This window comes from Pteropus medius, unplaced genomic scaffold (assembly GCF_902729225.1).
Source record: "Pteropus medius unplaced genomic scaffold, Ma_sr-lr_union100, whole genome shotgun sequence".
NCBI lineage: Eukaryota > Metazoa > Chordata > Mammalia > Chiroptera > Pteropodidae > Pteropus > Pteropus medius.
Window position 1 is genome coordinate 3,337,117 of NW_024346062.1, and position 18,391 is coordinate 3,355,507.

General features: G+C 34.4%; 1 protein-coding gene, 1 non-coding gene and 1 pseudogene across 7 annotated transcripts in view; 1 reads left to right on the plus strand and 2 right to left on the minus strand.

Annotated features, from left to right (window-relative positions):
• SSBP2 (single stranded DNA binding protein 2) overlaps window positions 1–18,391 on the minus strand; it is a 245,763-nt gene that overhangs the window by 198,393 nt on the left and 28,979 nt on the right. The gene's annotated exons all lie outside the window — the stretch shown is intronic.
• On the minus strand, window positions 274–389 carry LOC120612616 (uncharacterized; annotated as a pseudogene).
• Window positions 8,662–8,780, plus strand: LOC120612680 (5S ribosomal RNA). Its single transcript, XR_005655505.1, has one exon. It is a non-coding gene; the product is annotated as a 5S ribosomal RNA (ribosomal RNA).

Consider the following 18,391-nt stretch of genomic DNA (forward strand, 5'->3'; position numbering starts at 1 on the left):
CATCTATTTCAACTAGATTAACATCATTCAAAATAAAACCAAAAAAAAAAACACAGAAAGGTAAAAATAATAGTTAACTACTTTAAAGTCTGGCTCAAATATTTTTCATTGTTTCTTGAACTACTCAGAAGATTTTGAAAAATAAAGTAAAGCAGCGCCTGAGGGTTTTAGACCACTAAAAATGCTTGCAGAAGGAATAAAGTTCTCAAAATAGGCAAGGTAAAGCACTGAGTTATATATACGTTGTTATAAGTATATATCTTTTTTTTTTAATGCCTACAGCACCTGGTCTTCCTAGGTGGTCTCCTATCCAAGTACTAATCAGGCCCGACCCTGCTTGGCTTCCGAGATTAGACATCGGGCTTGTTCAGGGTGGCATGGCTGTAGACCATGGACTGTGGCTCCACTGGCGTGTAAACCCAGAACCTTCTGCGTGTTAAGCAGACATGCTAACCACTACACTATGGAACCAAGTCCTATGTATATATCCTTTAATCCAGTAATAAATACTCAAATATCCAAATGATACTTGATCACAGAAAAAATGTATTGAATAAAAAAATATTGACATTTAAAAATATAACCATAATTATTTGCCCTTCGGGTAAAATTATTTATCTAAATATTATCTATATATTCTCCTGAAAACTAAATTCTTCACACCATGTTTTATATCCCAACTACTTTTTAAATTCAATTTCTTTTTCAAGGTATTATATCTCCTCAAAATTTTAAAGATGATATTAGGAAATTTACGTGACCATTTAAAATAATCAGACTATGACTAACATGGAATATGAGTAAACTGCAAAGAAAATACACATAAAGTAAAAAAAAGATTAATATAAAATAACCATAAAAAATCAATGTAAAAATTTTTAGCATATTAAGCTTAATTCTTCTACATTATATGCAAGTAATAAAACAGGTGGCCTAATATAGCATATAATGCTATGTACACTGTAAGTATTTAATAAATACTTTTTGTCTGGATGTTCACCTATTTCCATATTTCTTATATATCAGTTTCTTTAAATGATACAATCTAGCTCAAAACAAACAGGATAAGACAGTAAATACCAAAAGTTATCCTATTTTTAATAAATAACTTACTTTCAGCAATAAGGAAGGGCTGATGGATAGCAAAGAAAGTGGGAAGAGAAAAGGCCTTTATTTAAACTGTGCATGCTTAAACTGTGTGTGGTTAAACTGTGTGCATTTTGCCAAGTTCTAATAAAATAATAAATGCAAAATTCCATAGTTCAGTGGTTGAGAGTACAGTCTAACAAACTTTTACACTTTTAATCTGCTGGCAATAAGTTTAAGGAATAATAAAGCAAAAGGAGCACTGGCACATAATTTAAGCTTCTAGGATTTGGCAAAAGAATTCTGCTTTAATAGGTTTAGGGCATCCATTGGTTTAACTAACTAAATCACCATTAACATTTTATTAGTTACAATGTCCTTATTCATGACACACTTTAAATATTAGATTGAGAAATGTTCAAGGTCAAAACAGAAAAAAAATTACAAGAATCCAAATAAAGAATGGCCAAGTGTAACGTAAAATGGAGTGTCAGTCTTTGTTACTGAATATCCAGTGCAATATTTTAGATAGCCAGTCTTCAATTCCCACATCATGAAAAATAAATAAATAACTAAGAACTCCAGGCAGCTCTCTGGTGCCACTAGTTTTGCCCAGGATAGAAGGAGGACAGGGAGTTAAAATGATTATCCCTCCATCACAATCTTTACATCTCTTCTATAATCCTGGTCTCTGCAACAACTGCCATGGCCCCATCTATGCCTAACTCACTCATGGGAATGAAAGCAGTGGGGGAAAGTGGAAACGAAGCAGACTAATTTATTGGTCTCGGCAAGCATTTTTCTGTTCCATTGGGTTACTTCTAAGCAGGATACATATAAAACAGGAAGCCAAAAATGATTAATCCAATGGGTCAGTAAAAAACAAGAATATGTAAATATGAAAAAGTAAGGATAAGTTTAAAAAGAAGAGAAATAAGTGGTTTTCCCCCACTGTTACTCTCTAATCTATTCGATCCTTACTAAAAGTTTTAAAAACCAGCTTAGGAAAATGAATTACAGACAATAATATGGGAAGAACTGCAACAAAACAATATAAATCCCCCACAGACAGTATCTTGCCTGCAAAATTGAACTATCTGGTAACTACTTCTTGGAGTTGTTATGACCATTACAAATCATCTATGTAAAGTGTCCAGCACAATGCCTGGCACACTGTGGTTAAAATAGTAACTGTTATTATTCTGGTAAATACTTTGGATATATTAATAAAGAGATAAACTTGACCACATTATGAAAGCAGAATTCATTCCCTTTCAAGTAGAACTTAAGGAGCCAGAAATATAACCCTCTAAGTTGTGAATGATCAAGATTTCTAAAGTAAAATAGAATAGTGTGGTGGTACGTAAATTCAATTGGTCTTATTATTTCAAATCCAGAAACACCTTCAGCTGTAGCCCTATAAGGACACAGACAAAATACCCCATGCATAAGGATGGAAGGAAAAATCAGCCCTACATACAAAGTTTTATTCCAGTCCCTGGGGTAGTTGGGCTCAGGATTCTGGGGTTCCTGGGATCCTGGGTCTCCCGGCTTCTACATCTACCCACTCTCCACCTCTTAACCTCAAACGTGAAGCCAGACAAAGCCATAGAAATCATGTAGAGAACATATTTCTTGGAGCAATTGAGGAAGAAAAATTCTACTGAAATGCTAAACACTACAAGAGGACAATCAAATTCTAAAGTCTTTGTATTTCACTGCCCATCCTTAATCAACCTGAACAAAAATTCTTTTCTTTATTAAGTATCTACTATGTGCCAGTCACTGTGCTTAATGATTCCACTGAAGATGTCTCAAATGAAAAAGAATTTTTGACTAAGCTAATCTTATGAGGACTTTAACTTTAGTCATATCAACACAAGCCTGCCAAAATATAAAAGCGCCAAAGCAACAGACATCATTGTCACTTCATTCTATCATTGGCCTCCAAAGAAACTCTGGATTAAACTTAATTATTTACTTTAGCATCTCTCAGTCTACAGCATTCTAATGTACAATCTGACTCTCTAAAAAAAGATACAGTATGCACTGTTCCATAAACCCATCTGACCTCGAGCCCTTTTATCCTAGAACACCAGTTTACATAGTAATTAATGTTTTCACAAAGGATTAAAATTTAACTGTATCATTAATAGAGATGATTAACAACAAAGCTATACAAGACTAATAAGGCACAAATTGAAATAAATATCATTTATTTTTAATAGCAAAAATTTTTTTATAGTATTTAGAGGAGGGTAAAGCTATATAGATAGATTCTTCCTATGAGATAATTCCACTTATATACAGGACTTTCCTGCAAAGCAGCTGAAGCGAAGCAATGGAAGTTCCAAAATAGGTATCTGAAAATACAAAGCATATGAAACAAATGCCAGAATTCTATTTTTTTAGGTAAAGTCATCATTTTACACTTTCATCCAGACATTTGAGTGTGAATTCCCTGCCAGTGCTTAATCCCAGTAGAGAGAATCCCTATGTCACATGACCCAAATGACAATTCAAACTGGGTCACGACATTTTTCTGTTGTTTTATTATAGGATAGATCATTTATTGTTTGCCTCTTTCCACTATGCCCCCTTAAACAGGTACATAATATCTTCACAGTCTTTAGCCAGCTAAGAGATCTGCGAGCTACTCCAAGCTGCCATTGAGTCTCATATTAAACTACTGGACAGTAAAAGACCTTTGATTTCTCAGGTATGGCTAAACCTTAACATAACTCAGCTTCAGTGACTGGGAATAACTGCAGATATTTACATAGGCCCCACTATTTACTACAACAGACAAGCTGGTCATTTTAATGAGGGAGTTCTGTCTCTGCCCCCTCCCTTTTTCCCCAAATATCTTATTCGGTATTCTTTGTATGGTGGCTACTTTATTAAAGTGGTTCAATATTTAATTAAGGATTAAATGGTAAAACAGTTTGCCCATTAAATTATAAAAACCTTCACTGTTTACAGAGCTTTCTTAAATTAATTAAATAATTTAATAGAAATTTAAAAATTAGATTTAAAAGTGAGCTTTGAAAACACGTAAGTTATTTTGAAGATCTTAATCCATGACAAAACATGTGCAGCAGTAATGATAGAACACACATGCAATGTCAGTAACCTACGAGGGGTCCCAAGGCTCAAGCATCCTTGAACCATAATCTGCAGTGTCCATCAGATGAACACACAAAATTTAGCATTGATATAGTGATTCTCTGGCACAGAAGTACATCAGGTTATCCAAGGAGGCCCAGAAGGAAATACAATACATATTTCCAGGAAAAGAAGTCAAAATAATTATCATTAAATTCAATTGTTTAAATTTAATTCCTCTTTCACTTAACTTTTAAATATTGAGCCTAAGTCTTTGTCTTGATATTCCTAGTAATAGAAAACACTGGATTTATTCATGTTTATTAATGTTTTCACTTAAAAGAGAAAAACCAAAAGGAGCCTAATAAAGTCAGTTCATTTCGGAGTACTTTTAGTTTATTTAAAATAAAGTTTTTTTTAATCTACAGATCAAAAATTTGGTGCCAGGATTTTCCTGGTACCCACTGACAAATTCTACATTTTGTTTCCTTATTTATTATGTTCTCCTGTATAACTCTACCGAGGAAGAGTTAAAAATATTTGCTACCTAAAATAAGTAAATTCCAAGAGTACCTGGCTATGGAGCTTTCCTGATACTTCAGTTCCCACAGCATGTGAACGGAAAATTGAGCTAAATACCTATGCCAGGCAAAAAGCCAGGTGATCTGAACCATGTGGAATGGTCACACAATCACTGCTGTCACAGAGCAGCCCTGGTATTTGTACTACAGAAGCAATAAAGTGGAGGACCAGGGATTCTCCTTAATCATCTGCTGCTCTTCTGTTCTCCTTTCTTAATCCTTACACGGTAGTATATAATTAATGATAGCACGATTACAATTTGTGAAGGGTATGGTAGGCTTTCACTACCTTTAGTTCACTAACTCTTACAGAAACTGTAATCTTGCATATGCTTTCCCAGTTACCTACAAGTGTGATGAAATACCATCACCAGCTCCCATTTCCCTGCCATACCACCATCTGGTCAGTTCTACCACTTATGTTAAAAACCTACTGTTATCCAAATTTTGCACATACACACACATACACATGCACGCACAAACGTCTCCCTACACACACACACATGCACAAAATTTAGGATTTAAAAAGCTTTCCAGCTTCATTTTGGAAATGCTAAGCTAAATTTGAACAAGTTTTTTTTACTGCTGGACCACTCAAAACCTTTAATGTGCTAATCTACATTAAGAATTTCTTGACATAAACATAATAAGCCTAATTTCCAAATCTATTAGGCTACAAAGGCCTTTTTAATGAAATATTTCCACAGCACACACCCTGGAAAACTCTAAACTATCCAAACTATTCAAAAACAGAGTATTTTATCTTATAATTTTATTTTATAAAATATGTATATTTGTATAAATATGTATACAATAAATATGTATAGAAAACAAATCTGAATACATTAATTTGTTCACTCATCCATTTACACACTAATCCACCAGCCATCCAACAAATAGCATATACACAAATATAATGCCTATATATGAGAATGGTCTTATGCCTGGTGCTGTAAGATAAAGAAATCTGGAAATATGTTTAACATACTTTCTATTATTTTCTTATTAATCTCCATATAAAATATTGGAGTTTTTGCAAGCCACTTAATGTTAGAATTCTTAAAGACTCTATTAACAGAAAATATAATATAACTGATCCTCCTTAAGAAATTATAAGTAGTAAACCAAGAAAACATTTACTTCACAAAAGTAATTTAATACTAAATGCTACAATTATTCTACACATTTTTCCAGAAGCTACTGAAATGAAAAATGATCAACTGATCCTTTTAAGTCTAAAAATTTTAATGTAATTAAAATAAATATATACTTTAGGCTTTAAAAACCATAACTACATTAAGAAAATTAAATCTTAATTAGTCAACTAATCGGGAACTACACAAAATCAATTATTTAAAACTTTTGCCTTTTACTTCGGGATTTCTGTAAGTCAAGTCCTTCTTTCAGCTCTCTCATTTTATTCATGACTTTTCTGCAGTAAAACTATTGGAAAAATCTTAAAATTATTTCACCATAAATACTCAAATCAAGTTAAACTTCAAAGCGGTAAAACATTCTAAATTGGATGTGTTGGGAACCAAATATACCTATGACGAGTCTGTGCTGTAATTTAGAAACAAACTTTCCTGTTTTAAACAAATATTATAGCCTCGGCCTCTATACCTTTGCTGGAGACGCTCCCATCCTTTTCCTTTTATCCATGCCTGGTCAACACAGCTTCCTGGAATTAGTTCAATGCCATATTCTGTGCAGTTACTTTCAGATGATTCTACCTTACAGATACCTACATCACCAACCCCAGAATGCAGAGTACTTACAGTCCATAGCACTTATAGCATGTATTATGTTCATCATATATTATTACTTATTACTTAATTATATCACTGCTTAACTTTTCACATATTACAGCTTTCCATCTACACTGTAAGCTTTCTGAAGGCAAGAAACATTTTGTTTCCTTCTTTGACTCCTACACTATACCTTCAAATTATTTCACAGAATAATAAAGTTTCACCACTGAATCTGCACCTCTCTCATTTTGCAGATAAAAAGCAAGCCTAAAAAAGTGAAATAACCTACCCAAGGTTATTCAATTAGTTGGAAACTGAATCAGGGCAAGAACCCAAGGGTGTAAATCTAATCTAGTGTTCTTTGTTTTAGCCTATGTTAAAAGAAAAATATTATGCTAAAATACACTAGCTCACTTTCTGGTTTTAATAAATACAAAAAGCTACGCTGTGTGCACAACTAAGAATTTCGCATTGCCTCAAAATTACCATTTTCTTCAATATTAATCATTGGCCCAAGCTGAGAATGATGATGATTATTATACATATTATAATAATACATATAATATGTAGGCGGTCTGGTCAAATGTCTATTGACCCAGAACAGCATTTATTTTGTGTAACTTCTTCCTTTTAAACCATGATATGGGGTTTAGGGAAGGAGGAGAAGGAGTGCAATTAAAGTAAATAGGCCAGTGATCCAAGTTCTAGTTAAGGAGGATTTTATCTAAATAACGGCAAAGAGTTCCTTGTCTCCCTCTGAATCTTACTGTTCAAGAAGTCTTCTCACCATCTGTTTATGAAATATTTTTTTTTAAAATAGCTACTTGATAGTGTGATTAACCTAGACTTTCCTTCAGAGACTCTTCCATCATCTGCCTAAGTCCTCGAGGGAAGTGGGACTCTTTGGATGCACCGGAGAACAGCTGGAGCATGAGGTGACAGATAGATTTACTACAAGACATTAGTCCCAAGAGAAGTGCTTAGTTCTCAATTAACTTTATATATTCTATAAATATTTATATAACTATTTATATAACTTAAATATTTATATTCTATTTATATAACTTAAAAAAACTCCAGAGAAATAAAATTATAAATATGGGTATTTCCACAAACTAATCATTAGACAACTTTATGGCTCTAAAAATAGAACAAGGATGGTTCTATCAAAAATGTCCCCCATTGTTATTAAATTAATCTCATCTGAGAGGTAACAGAGAGCCGTGAGGATCAAACGAGGAGTTTCCATTAAGTGACCAGAAAGAAAAATCATCTTTTCCACATCTCCTGTCAGACTTCTTTCACTAAAAGGTAAATGTTACGGGTTAAATAGTCCCCCCAGAAAGGTATGTTGGAACCCAGTCCTTAATACTTTAGAATGGAACCTTATTTGGAAACAATGTCATTGCAGATGTAATTCATTAAGATGAGGTCACACTGGAGTAAGGTGGGCCCCTAATCCAATAGGACTAGGTGTCCCTATGAGAAGAAATTTGGATAGAAAGGCACATGCAGAGGAAAGATGATGTGAAGAGGGAGAAGACAAAGAGAGACCTGGAGAGATCCTTCCCTCTCAGCCCTCAGAAGGAACCAATGCCACGGACATTATGATCTTGGACTCCTAGCCTCCGGAACGATGAGTTGATATATGTCTGCTGTTTGAGCCACCCAATTTGTGATGCTTTGTTACAGCAGTCCTAGTAGACTAATACAATATACAACAAGAAATAATTTTTAAAGGGTCTGTTGAAATAGAAATTCAAAAGTCCTAGAACCTAGGTTTTAAATTTGTAACCTTTGGCATAAATCTCTGCCACAGTTTTCTTACCTACACCTTTTCAGGTAGTTATGAAGACAGGACTTAATATTGCGTGTGTGAAAGTTCTTGGAAAAGTACAAAGTAGTAAATCAATAAAAGATGTCATCATCCAACATTTAAAATTTACTTAACACATTTGGCTTGTTGATAAGAAAATCAGCAAAGGTGTAAGTGACACCAAATTTCTTTTCTCATAAATGAGAGACTAATGACTTCAGGTGTTTAACCAAAAAATAAATCAAATCCACAGTACAAGTTAAAGCACATCATGGTCAACATTTCCTTATCTGTAAATCATTAAATTAAAATTATTGGGGTGGTCTACGGCCATGCCACCCTGAATAAGCCCGATCCCATCTGATCTCGGAAGCTAAGCAGGGTTGGGCCTGCTTAGTACTTGGATGGGAGACCACCTAGGAAGACCAGGTGCTGTAGCGTAAAAAAATAAAAAAATAAGAGATTATAAACTGACAAGGTCCTTGCAATCTGTGAGGCCAATCAAAGGTTGCCTCACCTAAAAAAAAAAAATTATTGAGGTGATATTGGTTAATAAATCAAATCAGTTTCAAGTATACAATTTAATAATATATCATATGTATATTGCATTTTGTGTCCATCATCCAAAGTTAAACTTGTTAATTTTTATTGTAAATTTTATAAATGTACATGTTAATTTTTAAAACTGCAATCCCTCCCCCAAAAACAAAGAAACAAAAAGACCCAGAAACATTCATAGCTCACATAATGATTAATTCATCTAACACTTGTTTAGTATCTAATATATTCTAGAAACTGGGTTAAATCTTTAAGACACAGAGTTCAAGACATGGGCCCTGACTTCAAGGAGCTCCCTCTACAGGAAAGGAAACAAGAAGTAATTAAAGAAAGGTTGATATAAACTATGACAGAGTATGTACAAAGTACAATAGAGCAGATACATATACTCGTACCAACATTTTAATAGAATAATGTTTAATTTTCTAGAATTGACAATGCTTTATATAGCAATACTTTAATGAATTAATTGTAAAGTTGTTCAATTGTCCTTCCTAACTCTTTTCTGATCATTGCTTCATGTTAGAGAAAATTTCCTCTCTCAGATTTTTTTTTTTAAAGCAGGCTTAAACAAAAACTGTTTTTCTTTAAATCTACTGCATTTGTATTATCATCTTTTTGAGCTCAGGAAGAGAATTATAGTTAACACTAGCTAACAGGATGTTTATTTTCATAAGAGAAAACCAGAAAATTAATATTTCAACTCTTATTGAAAAGCCTTCTAAAATGTACCCTTTCTTCTCTAGTTTGTATGCATGGGCAGTGTATCCCAATTAAAACTCTTTGATGGCTAAAGATTTTCCAAATCCTTAAGAGTCAGCTGAAGACCAGGGATCCAGGCATGGTCCTTTAAATACAGAAGTCAACTAACAGACAATTAAATACACTAGAAAAACACATTTATTGTAAATTGCTTTTATTTTTTTAAAAAAAGTATGTGAGATAACATCCATTTCAAATCTAAGTTAAAAGTTAATGATGAATAGTTTGATCTAAGAGCCAAGCTACATAGGAGTATAAAAATAAGCATGAAATAGTGAAATGACAAAAAGTCTTTATCAACCTCATTGTTTACTTATGTCAATAAGAACTTGAAAGCTATATTTACAAAGTAAAACACAAAGCAGGGCTAGGGTTTGGGTTAGGGTTAGGGTTAGGGTATCTCTCCATGGAAGACTAAGTTATAACACTATTAGGATCCAGGAGTTGCAAAGCAGCAGAAGTAATTGTCCACATTTTCTGGAAGTTTAAAATTTAATGAGAAAAGAACAAGTAAAATAAATAAACTGAAACAGAGGCAAATACGTAATTGTCTATAGCTATACAGGTCATTCTCTTCCCATTTTTTCCTCCTGATCTCTTTCACCTTTCTTTTCATATTTTACTCCCTTCCCCTTTCCTGCTTTCTTTTTTATAAGGTAGTTAAGCAAATACCTTTCAAATACCTTTCATTTTCTCCACCACTACATGCACAATTCTTAGTAATTCCTTAATATCTTAATCACAACTCATAATATATCAAAAAGCTTAATTAGCTCATGATGTCTCATAGAAAATAGACATATTGAAGCGTGAAAAATAAGAGACACCCTAGAAACCCTATATATTTATGTCTAATTTGATGTCTAAAAATTTAAAGAATTCAATCATGAATGTAGAGAGGCAAAAATAGAGACTTCTAAACGACTTGTGATTTCCAGGAATTTAACAGATTTTCTTTCCCTTCTGAACACTTAAAATATATCCATTTTGTTATTACAGTTTCTTTATAAATCTTTTTTAAAAAGTAAAAACGTTATAAAAAGTAATCAAATAAAAAGAAATATATACAAGCCATCATAGCCAGATGTGTAACATGGACAGAGTTATTCTTTTGAATACACTTGGAGTCTGTTTGGAATGCAGAGTTTTCCCTCAATTCAGTATTTTTATTTAGAAAAATTAAATCCATCAGAAGAAACTAAGCAGACATAAATTCTTACCAATACTTTTTGTTTGAGCTTTTAATTTTACACTATCAATTCAAATATTCAACTAAATAGATGGTTCTTATACACCGTGTTCAAACTCAGCGAACTTTTTTTTTTTATTAAATTAGAAGAGAAAAAAATCAGGAGGATGAACTCTATTAAAAGAATTCAGGCTGAGAACACTCTGTTGATTAAAAACAAACAAAAATCTCCTTGATCCCAACTGCCATGAATTTGTAAGATTATGATACAATGGTAACTATGGTCCAACTATAATGAGATATAAAAAGCAAATTAAGTAATGGAAGTGGGTGAATAAGGATTGTCAAGTAGACCCCTTGGGAGAAAAATGTGACTTCATCACAAAAGCAGTGCTTTCTAACATTCTACTCTCATTTGAATATGACTTTGCAGCTTACAACAGTTTTGCCTTCTAAATGAATCTCAAACAAGGAACTGAGTGATTAAGGCTAGCGTTGTCTAGTGTTACTCTTGATGAAAAAGGGACAGGTGATGATGAGTTTTTAAATGATATGATAAAGACCTATATAATTATGAGATTTAGTCAAATTTTTCTATGGAATTGCTATGTTAACAGTTACTGATCATCTTCTAGAAGCCAAAGTATACAATACGATATGAGGGGCTGATGTACGGAAAAACAACTAGAGGACCCGAATTATAAAACAACCCCTCATTCTTAGATTTGAAGAATGAAAATCTAACACCAGGAAACTAAAGAGTACATTTCCAGAGAAAACATCGCCTCAAATACAGGTTGAATACATAAGCTCTGAGGGGATCCCAAGCATCACTCTTACAAGAGTGAGTTGGAATAAGTGATAGATAAATTCTAAAAAAAAAAAAAAAAATGAGAGCACAATGTTTGAATATAGAGAGCAGGCAAAAATTGGCAAGGAAGAAAGAACATTATAGTCATGGGAACAAGAATAAAAATCTATAAATCAAGTAAAAAAATAAATCTGATTCTATGATCTGTTTATATAAGTAATTATTTTTAATATCTTTAACATGTCACAATAAATAAATCCTAAAGAACCAGGCAAGGATACATGTTTTTGTAGGTATATTTGAATATGACTACATCCAATGCTCTTAAAATTCATTTAACAATAAAAGTAACAAAATTGATTCTTCTTTCTTTTAGGCATAAACTGAAATAGTTAAGAGGGTGCAAAAACCTAAAGCATAGCAAGTTTAATTCTATAAAGTTAGTTGTTTATTCATGTCTTGATGTAGGAAGAGAATTAAATAATTAGATGCTTGTCTTTAAGTGAACACTTCTTCTAACTCCCACTAAAATAAATGAAACAAAAAGCCTGTTTGTGTTTTTAAAAGACTAAACTCAGGCAACTAATTGATTCTGCTCAATAAGTTCTCAATGAACTATCTGTTCTAAATATATCAAAATATGGATAATTCCTCTTCAAGATAATTAATATTTGAAATCTGAAAAGGAAACATTTTTCTTTTTGCTCATCTTTTTGCCAGAAATTTACCATATGCTTGAATAACAGTATAATGAAGCAAGAGGTAGTCTTTGAAAAGTTATTATCGATGAAAGTTCGATAAAAGAGGGTCATCAGAAATATATCCATTGTACAGGGTGGGAAAAGTCGAAGGACATGCCAAAAAAATCTAATGTAACAAATATCTCCAGATAAATCACCAAAAGGAAAATTATATTTTTAGATCTGTAGACTAGTTGTGATAAATAATGCCTAAAGAGATATATAAATTGTGGTAGACAAATAAAATGGATCATTCTGCCTGACAAGAAAAAATTAAAATCTTAATCTCAGCTAAAGAGATAATCCCAACAGCATATGGAAGGAGTATAGCATATGGGTTAAGAGTGTGGGTTCTGGAGCCAGACTGCCCAGATTCACATTCTTATTCCTCCACTTCCTAGTTTAGCTGTTTTCATTCCGAGTTTTTCCACCTGCTTTTTTTTTTTTAACCATTTTTACTTCTTCAATTTGTTTGTCCCCAACCAAATAAACTTCATAATTCTACTTATATTTTAATTTTGCTCTTTTATTCTATATATTCCATAAAATGGAAGAGTTTTTCAGTGTATTGTCTTTCTAACCATAGATATAAAACCCACATCCAAACAATTCAGAAAGCCTACTACCTAAAAGGTACCTGAGCCAATCGATGGAGCATATGAGTTATGGTCTCTCCACAGAAAAAAGGCTGTCAACAAACAGCTGAAGCATATTGGTACTTCTTCCGATGTGAGCTCTCATCTCATAAGCCCCTAAGGACTCTTGTACCACCCTTTAAATGGTATGTTTTTTCATCATCTAAGTTTTTCTTTCAGATAACAGACCTTCATACCCTCCCAGACATTAAGCAAATAACCATGAAATTATATTTCTGAAAAAGGCAGGGAAAGGAGACAAGGGAAGCACACAGTGACATATTATCAACAAGAAATTTTTTTTTTTTTTTTAGGAATAAGAAGGGGTGGATGGAGGAAGAAACTACCAGGGTTTTTCAATGCAGCTAAAATATAAATACTGTACAACAGACAGATAGGTTCAGAGACCTAACTGAAATAAGTAGATTCACAGTGGCTGACTGGCAAAGAAAAATCCACACACGAGCTGAGAAAAATAAAAGATAACACTGATAAGAAAAAGAAAACAGAGACATCGATGAGGTTTGAAAGTAGGCTAGCTCATACCAGAGGTATCCAGCAAACCACCCATCAGCCTCCTACCTGAAGCAGAGCTCAGGCTCTGCAGGGAAACCTAAGTAAAAAAATTCCCCACAATGAGTGGAAAGCAACTGAGACTTAAGAGATCAGGAAAGTCGTAAAGGCCAATGGTTTCACCAGCTTCATTGAGCAAGCTTGAGCTGATATTCTACATTAGTTAAATTTATTAACATAATGATGATAAGAATATAAATTTTGCATTTCAGATTGTCCCAGGAGTGCCACACATGAAAAGAGAATTGTGTCAACTTGTCAATATTCAATGAGACTAAATCCACAGAGGAATCTATGTAAGAAATGCACTGACTAGGGTCTTCCCTAATATGTAACTACAAGTAATAGCATAGCAAAAAAGTGTGTAGCTTCCTGAACACAAAAAAGCACTTTGGGCCACAGCAACTGTAATGTAAACTTCTAAGGCCATTTCAAATCTAGACATTGCTATAAACAGATCTCTTACTTAAAATATAATTGATATTTAATAAACACGAAATTTGTGATTTTCTCCATTTTCCCTCCATTTCCATTTTTTTATAAGACATGAATATAGTTTTCCCAAATAATATATCATCTTTTCTTCAGTAAACATTATCATGTTTATTCCTACAGTGTTTCTATTGAAGCATCCTTGTTTATACATTAGGATCCAAATGAAGTCACCACAGGTTTCAAAACAAAATATGATAATAACCTCCTGCTACAGAAATTCCCAGGTTATTTTGGGTCACAAACAGCAGTAGTATGGGGACCTGGCTTTGTGCCTTCTGCAGCAGTCAGTACTGCTGGTGGACATCTGAGGTTACCCAGCTCCCCTCCCTTCAGGACTTAGAGCCACCACTGCTCCTCCTCTTCCCCACCACATCCTCCCATCCTCCCAGAAGAACTAAAGCCAATCCCAAAGGAGGAGGGGGCAGAGCAGAATCCTCACCCAGCCTAGCCTCTTACTTTTCAAAAGAAATGTCCTCCATAGACTTCTCAATATCCAATATCCACAAGGGGTGGGGCAGAGGGAAAACACGTACAACTTGGCTCCTTACAATAACAGTGGAAATGCCGTAAGTGCCCAAGATCTTTCTACCCACTTTAATTATGAACTTGAATTGAGACTTGGCCAGAGGTAGCTAAAGGAACTCCAGAGAGCTGAGCCCATGCTTTAAAAATGTTCTCAGGATTTGTTTTCACCAGATAACATAAGATGACAGGCATGGGGACAACTGTCTTTGAAAGAAGAGTTTATTACTTACAGTTCGCAAGAGGAGGGGCATGCCGCACCATTCAGAGCCACATGGGAAAGCACTGGGTTGGTCAGGAGGCAGAAGGAGAAAGGGGAAACGTGGGCACGAGTCTTTACTGTGGTTTTTCTCAGGAAAGGAAGGCAGGGCAGGGTAAGTACTTCAGGACTGGCTAGAAAAATTTCAGCAGGCTCTGCTGGGGTGTAGGGACTTCTGCTACCCAGCCCAGGTGTACCATTAGGGCAGGAGGAGGATAATTCAACCCCTGAGAGATCAATACAGGTGTTAAGGGCTCTGGATTGGTTGGTTTACATATGAAAGGCATACTCATAGGGGAGCGTTATATCTCTAGGAATCCTAGCTATCTGTAGGAATTAGCTAGCACTGGGAAGGGCCACCTGTTCCCATCCAGCAAGGCCCCAAGATGTCCAAGCATCGTAAAATACAGAAATTAAAAAATTATGATTAATACAGCCCACGTTGTAGTTCTGGGCTCAGAATTCATCTAGATGGCACTTTTTCCATAAATCGCTGTTCTGAGGTCCAGGGTTTCCCTAAACTAAAAGCCCATCTCTGCAGTGTCACCACTACAGTGCACTGACGGAAAACATACCAGAGTAGTCACTTCACACAGTCTTCCCCTGGTTTCACACCGACTGTTTATACACAAGTTGAAATCTATATCACAACCCATCAAAATAACAGCATGGCCTTTGCCACAACTAAGGAAGAAGTCACACTACCACTGTCAGAATCATTCGGAACACTAAATCTTCAGGCGCTAAAAAGACATATGTGCTAATAAGCTTTTTAAACAAGACTGTTAGCTAGTGGTTAGATGTTGGCATAAAATTTCAACAAAAGGAATGCAAAAACAATGCCTCGAGATTTCAAAGACTTCACTAGTGCTTATCTTCTAGAAGAAAGGCAAGAAAGCTGACTAGATAAACATTAAGGCATCTAACCCTCTCTTCTGCTAAGCCTCAACAAAATTTTTGTTCTACTTTAAAATGCCATCAGTCATTCACTCTTAAAATTCACCACTTGGCTTTAACCATTGTTCGGTACAGTAGATGTTTAGCCACAGGAAAAACTTAAATCTCTATATCGATTTTTTTTTTTTAACTGGTAAGATGCATTTCACTGTTGAACCATTATATATGCTGCCTGATTATTCTACATAAAAGTAAAACTAGCTCTGTTTAACACACACACACACACACACACACACAAATAACATCAATAACCAGGGGTTTTCTTTTTGCTACATTGTTTTGACAATCATAGGCATGCTTGCTAGGTAATATAATCATCAAGAAACAAAATATTGGGTAGAATACTGGTTTAAAAACAAAACTAAGTAGGGGAAAAAAAGCAACGAGATATACAGACTTGGTTCCACATTTTCTAGTACATCAAACACCTATCTTAATACCATTTTCACAGATTCTACAAAATAGTCACAATAGCAGGAGACCTGAAATCTGCCAGTGACTAAATCAAGTTTGGATGAATACCACAAAAATATTTAAACTACTACTTGATGGAATGCATAAGCACAGCAACAGAACTTGGTGATCCAATCCCTATGCTTCAAATAAGTCAGCAATTTAATCCTCGATCAGGCTTGAGAACCATAGGATCTAAGAATATTCCCAAATGTCTTCCTTAACTTCTGAAGAACTCTTCCAACTCAGACAATAAGCAAACAATGGAACTTTCTAATAGACTGTGAGATCACAGATATGACATGTTGGTTTCCTGAATCACTTCATCAATGTCATTGCAACGAATATCTTAGTAAAAATGAAACAAAAAATTGCAGGTTCACTGATGAAAACATGGACAGTTGGTCCAACACAATATGACTCCATGTCCATGGATACTGCTTTCTTTTAAGGGTTTTTATGTACTCCCTGCAGCTGCAGCTCCACCCCTACACTGGTCCATTGGGACACCCTGATCCTCATTTAAAGTTACGGTCTGAACACAGAAAAAAACCTTCCTTTCCTCAGTTTTCAGTATTGCTCACACATTCCAGCAAACACGTACTACACAAATACTATATACTAAGTCCTATATTATTTATTGGATTTTTAAAAAAATATTTTATCAAATATTAATAGAAAATAAAAGGGAAATTAAAAAGGATATTAAATATCCCAGCTTACATTCCAACTAAGCACTGGGATCTTACTAGAGTTAGCAGGTATCCATGGCACAAAGGCCTTGTCAGAAATATGGCTCGGATAACTATACTACAGCCCTCCAAAGCTGAAACAAAACTATACAGACACATTGTGAGGGTTCCTTACTTTCCAGCTCAAAGTCAGTCTCCTTACTCTCCTCGGCATGATTTCACTCTCTCCACATCAAAGCCAAGAGAATAATTCTAGTTTTGCCACTTAATTCTCATTTCTGGACTAGAAGATCTACCTTTCTCCTACTTAACAACTATAACGCTCTTTTCACGAGAATGGCACACCCTGCTGAAGAGAGGCCTTGGAGAAATGAGAGGAGGAAGGGTAAGCAGAGGGCAGAGACAATGGGCTTCCATCAATCATTGGCAAACCCTTTTAAACATTCAAAGTGAGAAGAGGCTTAACAATAGTTGTATTCAGGCAGTCTGTGTATATTCTTGTAGTAGTAATCATCATAACTATTCTGGAAACATTCAGATAACAGCTAGAAAAAGGATAGCCTCAGATTATTTTAATAAAAAACCGACTCTAGGCACTAGCTACATGACCCTGAGCTGGTATTTTATTTCTCTAAACTTCTGTTTCTTCATATAAAGTTAATGAGATATACCTCATATGATTGTATAAGTGTAAAGTATACAAACGTAAACAAAGGACCTGGCACAGAGCGTGCTACATAGTAGAAGCACACAGTAGGTCTCTTCCTTTTTAAGTTTGCATAAAAGCCCTACATCACAGAATGGACAAACTCTGTGACTCACCTATTTTCTCATGTGCTTACATAATTGCAATATTCTATATTCTTTTAAATGTTCAACTCAGATGAATCATTCCCTGATGTCTGTAGCAAAAGTGCTTCCTTCTGCCTTTGAAACCTCATAACACTTTGCTAATATCTCTGAAAACATTGTAATTATTTGTATACATATTTTATCTCGTCTACGTGAAAAATGAACTTTAAAGCCAAAAACTGTTTTTCTTTATGTTTGCTAATTAAAGTTTTTCAAAATAAATTCAAATAAATCTGTTTTAATGCTTATCAATTTAGTAAAAAAAGGGACTACCCTGGATAATAGAAAGAAGCTTCTATACTAGTTACAAATGAGTAGTTAGTACCTTGTTTGAGATTACGTAACTCCTACCCAAATTGTTATACATTGTTTTGCATATATATAAATATATATACATATATATAAATAAATAGATATACACACACATACATATACATACACATACACACACGCACACACACGCGAGCGCGCACGCGCGCACACACACACACACACACACACAGAGGAAGGAAAATAAATTTGTCCCTTGAGAGGGTTCTTAGTTTTCTGGAAGA